The sequence below is a fragment of the Gavialis gangeticus genome, unplaced genomic scaffold (assembly GCF_001723915.1).
Source record: "Gavialis gangeticus isolate Ggan-Ray unplaced genomic scaffold, GavGan_comp1, whole genome shotgun sequence".
NCBI classification, from domain to species: domain Eukaryota; kingdom Metazoa; phylum Chordata; order Crocodylia; family Gavialidae; genus Gavialis; species Gavialis gangeticus.
Window position 1 is genome coordinate 31,468,363 of NW_017729033.1, and position 5,198 is coordinate 31,473,560.

Below are 5,198 nucleotides of genomic sequence, written 5' to 3' on the forward strand. Positions count from 1 at the left end.
AGGCCACAGTTGGCCAATTTTTCCATGAGGAGATCATAGGACACCAAATCAAAGGCTTTTTTAAAGTCCATATATATGAGGTCAATCTCTTCTCCCTTGTCCAAGTGATATGTCACCTGATCATAGAAGGAAATGAAATTGGTCAAGCAAGACCTGCCCACAACAAACCCATGCTGGCTGTCCCTCAGGATGTTGCCATCAGCCATCTTATCAAGAAAGGTCTCTGATAATTTTCTCCAGAATCTTACCAGGGATTAAGGTTAAGCTGATTGGCCTGTAATTCCGGGGATATACTTTCCACCCTTTCTTGAAGATGGGTACTACATTGGCCTTCTTCCAGTCTTCAGGTACTTCACCTGAGTGCCACAAATTTTCGAATATTTTTGCCAATGGTTGGGCTATGACACCTGCCAGCTCCTTGAGTACTCTAGGGTGTAATTTGTCAGGACCAGCTGACTTGAAGGTGTCCAGCCTCTCAAGGTGTTCTTTTACAAGATCTACACCAATGCTGGGTATAAATACACCCTCACCCTGGTCGTCACACATCATGCTAGGGAGGGCGGTCCCTTTGGGCTCATGAAAGACTGACGCAAAGTACCCATTAAGCTTTTTCCTGGGTATTGGTTATCCACTGACATGCAAAACATTGAGTGCCTGCTAGTCCCACAAATTGATATAATGCCCCTTCCCCAAAACTTACAAGTCCCTGGGTATGGATCCTCTGGCATCTCCGGCACCAAAACCTATCTTTGGGTCTCTGGAATTTCTCCCGTGTCACATGAGTTTGGGGGGGGACGACAGTACCAGAGTTGCATCCAGTGTGTCCTCCTCCTCCTCCGTGTTCTGCAGCCAAGTCGGGTGGGGGGTTATTCCATGGTCAGGATAACTAAATCTTGGGTGTCCCTATCCCCAAGATCCTGTGAGGAGTCACTCCACGCCTCTGCCATGTTTCCTGAAGGAGAGGCAGGACAATCTGTGGACTCTTGGCTAGGTGTGGACTCTGGAAAACCTGTTGTCCCAAACAAATGGAGACAAGTCTTACCTGCATCCTTGGTGAGAATGACAGACAGCTGGTCATAGAATTGTGCGTCCTGACCCAGAAAGAGAATTCTCATCCTTGGCCCAATGAAAAGCACATTTCAGGGCCTTGATCTTGCTGTGACACTGTGTCTAGTCCTGGTTGTGCCTGCACGCCTTCATTTCTTTGGCAATGGCACTATAAACTGGCTTATTTTGTCTATTTTCCAGATGGTCAATGATCTTTTCTTCCAACCAAATCTTTAAGTTCTTCCTGGGTCCAGTTGGGGCCCCAGTTTGTAGATGTATCTGGCTCTGGCTCCGAACCCTGCAGACTTGACTTGTTCTTCAGCGTCACCATTGAGTATTTATTTGTGGCCAGAATTAGTCAAAAGAGGTCTCACTTTGTTGCCACCATAGTTGTGCGATGCTTGTTGACAAAGGCATAGGTGTTGATGTAGGTAGCTAGTTATTAAAAAATAGTGCTGGCACCACAAACCCACATTTCTTCCATGGCATATTCCACGGTGGGTACATTGATGGGTGATACTTCTTGGTGGGCCTATTCACTGGTCTGCTAAACACCATTATCTGCTCCCCTGGGTGTATGATGGTTTTCTAGGGTCATCCTACAACACAAGTTCTTCCAGGATGTGCAGGACATGCCCTGCTCCCCGCGTCTCTCTCTGCAGGACAAACGCTCTGCTGAGGCAACACCCAACCCAAGGCCTCATGAGCTGTGTATGAATTGAAGGGTAATTAGTATGGCTGTTACATTGCTAACAGATTCTATTCAAAAGCCCTACCTATTCAACCCCTACCGCCCCCCTTAGTGCACTTTGGTGGTGCTGTGAGCAAAACAGCTACCTATAAGCAGCTTCTATGAACCCTGGTGGACTGAGAGAGTAGAACCAAATGCTGTTGGATGCCCTGCAGATGTCCGACCACAGAATGGAGGCAATCAATAATGCAGAGATCCTGCTACTGACCACAGTGCAAGGTATGATGAACCTTCTACAAAGTTGCAAAGACACATCAGAACCTAATCATGCCAGACTATACCAGGTACTAGCCTGTGCAGTGGAGTGGCAGAATAGAGAGGCAGCCATGGAAATTGCAGCTGAGTGACAGGGCTCTGTGGATCAACCTGAAGAGCAACGATCGCAGGGTCTGGACCCATGTGAGCAGCTCTGACTCGTGGGAATGAATTGTACTGTTGACTTGGGATGAACAACAGTGGCTGAAGATGTTCTGCATGAGCAGGGAGACATTTCAGCACATAGTCTCGATGCTGGGCTGCAGATTGTGAGGCAGCAGACTGTCATGTATCAGCCCATTGTACTGGACAAGAGGGTGGCCATGGCTATCATGAAACTGGCCACCCCCACCAGCCTCCACCACATTGGGAACCAGTTTGGTATGGCTCCTCATACAGCCAGGGTGGCAATACGTGAGGTATGCCAGCTGCTGCAGTATGTTGCAGCAAAAAACACTATTTGCCTCCATAACCCCATGAAAATTGTTGAAGACTTCAAGGCCATGGTGTTATCCCCATTGCAGGCAAGCTGGTCATTCACAAACAGGAAGGGATTTGCTTCAGTGATCCTCCAAGCCATAGTGGATCACCAGGACTGTTTCACTAACATTTATACCGGCTGGACAGGCAGCGCACATGATATGCATGTCTTTACAAACTTGCCACTGCTTCGTATGCTGAAGAAAGGACAATACTGTATGGATCTGGGGTTCCTAATGCAGTGACCTGGGGTGTTGCTGTACCCCACTTACCACAGCAGACATGGATTAACCCCTCTGGCCCTGGGTCATGAAGCCATATGGAGGACACATTAGTAACACACAGAAAATGGCATTCAACTATCATCTCAGCAAATGCAGGATGACTGTTGAATGCACCTTTGGCCACCTGAAATCACAGTGGAAGTCACTGAACTATAGGCTCGAGGTGCAGCCTGAAAGCATAACGACTTTCATTGTGGCAGCCTGCATGCTCCACAATATTTACAAGACCAGGGAGGAGGTATTCAATGAGTTTTGGGATGAGGAATCATAGGAGGCAGCAGGCAGACAGAGACGTGGGTGGGTAGTGCATAGCGCCCCCCACCATCAGCATGCAGATGCTGGTTGGGCAGCTATTGTGTAGAATTGCCTGGCTGCATACATTATGGCTGCTGCAGAAAGAGGCTGTTCTATCCAGGCCCATGGATATGTTACTGTTACCATCGAGTGTTTCTATGAACAAAAATAAAACTTTCATTGCAACACAACAGTTCTTTCTGTCTCATAAGTACATTGTCTGTGGTGGCAGGGATGAGGCTGCGGTGACAGTGGGAGAGGTGGGGGAGGGGCGGTCTCCCTGTGGGTAGCTGTGGCTTCCCATGCTTACTTGAACTCTGAACAGCTGCCGCTGTGACTAAGGCAGGACTAAGGAATGAAACTGCTCCTGGCCACCTGTGTAAAGCAGCCAGGCAGTTTTATATTCCTTGCATGAAGCAGGGTCAGATTATGGGGTGATGATGCCCCTGGCAATCAAGGCACTCCTTGAGGAGCCAGGGGTAACACAGTCCAGACGGGCACCCTGGCCAGGACCATGCTGGGTGGGGCATCCATGTAGGCAGCGGCCACTTTCTAGGGCTGCCTGCTGCCTGCAGTGCTGGGACCAAACACCCGCAGTTTGCTTTTTACCAGGAAAAGCAACCACTCCTGGCTATCTACATAAAATGGCCAGGCAGTTTTATATTCCTTGCATGAAACAGGGGTGGATTATGGGGCAACAGCGACCCTGACAATCAAGGAACCAGGGGCAACATGGCACCCTGGCCACGACCATCTGGGGCGGGCAGTGTGCATCTCCTCCTCTCCAGCCAGCCTGGGCCAAGGCCTCGGGGCAAGCATGGGGCTCCCTGTGGGCAGCTGTTGTTTCGCTGGTATGCATTCCAGGAATTAGGGGACTAGTGGTTTGCTGGCGCCCCCTGCTGTAATTGTGTACCAAAAAGATCAGCAGGGTGGATTGTTATGTTATGCCCCCTGCTGTAATTTATTGTGAATAGGGCACTGAGCTTTATTTCATTTAAAAGCTGTCACTTGTACACAGTGACGGAACATATTAAAACACACCGTTCCAATTTTAATAAACCTGTTGAGTTTAGTGAAGATTAAAACCCATGTACAGGTGCCTTATGAATTCAATTCCTTCCTTTGCCTGAAGGAATTCAAAACCCACTGCTCCCACTTCCCTGGAGAGTGACCAAACCAGAGGCTATTCTTGGGGAGACAGTGGGAACAGAAGCACTCTCCGCCCCTTCTGTTGAACCTTTCTTTCTATGTGAAAAAGAGTTCAAAATGTGATAAGCTGGAGAGTGAAAGGAAGAAGGAGCATGACCCTGTAGCCTAGGAAGAAAGTACTTCCTTGGAAGGGGGGAATCATGGTTTCTGGTCCATGCTCTAAGGTCTGTGTACTCATTTCACCCTTGGCTATTTTACGCAAAATACATGAAAACTCTGTGGAAAAAAAATGGCCCATGCTCCCAGACTGTGGGAGTATGGAGGCACCTTCCCAGAGCTGAAAGTAAGGCTTTAGAAAACAGAGGAACTGAAAATACACCCAATCCTCATTATTTTCTGTTCCCTAGATCAATGCAGCATCCCATTAGCACTCTTCTTTCTGCTAATATACAGGAGCTTTCCACTCAGGATGCTGGCTGTTTCCGTTACATTTTGAGTAGCGGTCTACTTAAATCATAGTCAGATTTACCAATTTTTGCAGGTTGATTGCAGCATAAGGAGCAAATTCTGCGGACATTTTGGGGATGTGCTGTGGCAGCCCCACCCCTCAGCACTGATTGACAGAGAGGCCCCAGGGTGGGAGGAGGGAGGAGGGGCTGGCTCCTCTCCACTTCTGGCTGCCCTTTGTACAGCCCTGCGCCTTGGCATTGATTGGCAGAGAGGCCCTAGGGGAGAGGAGGGATGAGGGAGCAGTGGCCATCTTTTCTGCTGCCCTTCATGTCACTCCCCACCAGCTGACACCTTCCCTTCCCGGGAAGACTGCAAGGCTGGGCCACAGCAGCAGTGAGGACTGCTGGCTCCCACTGGGGATCCAGCATTTGATTTTTATTGTTTCTTTTTTTTTTTTTTTTTGGTTGTTTTCATGGACGAGCCCAGAT

The 5,198-nt window shown here is 48.8% G+C and overlaps 1 long non-coding RNA gene across 1 annotated transcript in view; it reads right to left on the bottom strand.

Moving 5' to 3' along the window:
- Positions 1–1,079, bottom strand: part of LOC109303687 — a 20,948-nt gene extending 19,869 nt beyond the window's left edge. Inside the window, exon 1 of the long non-coding RNA XR_002099167.1 lies at positions 1,069–1,079. This is a non-coding gene — a long non-coding RNA (uncharacterized LOC109303687). The remainder of the gene's footprint in view (positions 1–1,068) is intronic.
- Positions 1,080–5,198: the final 4,119 nt, after the last annotated feature.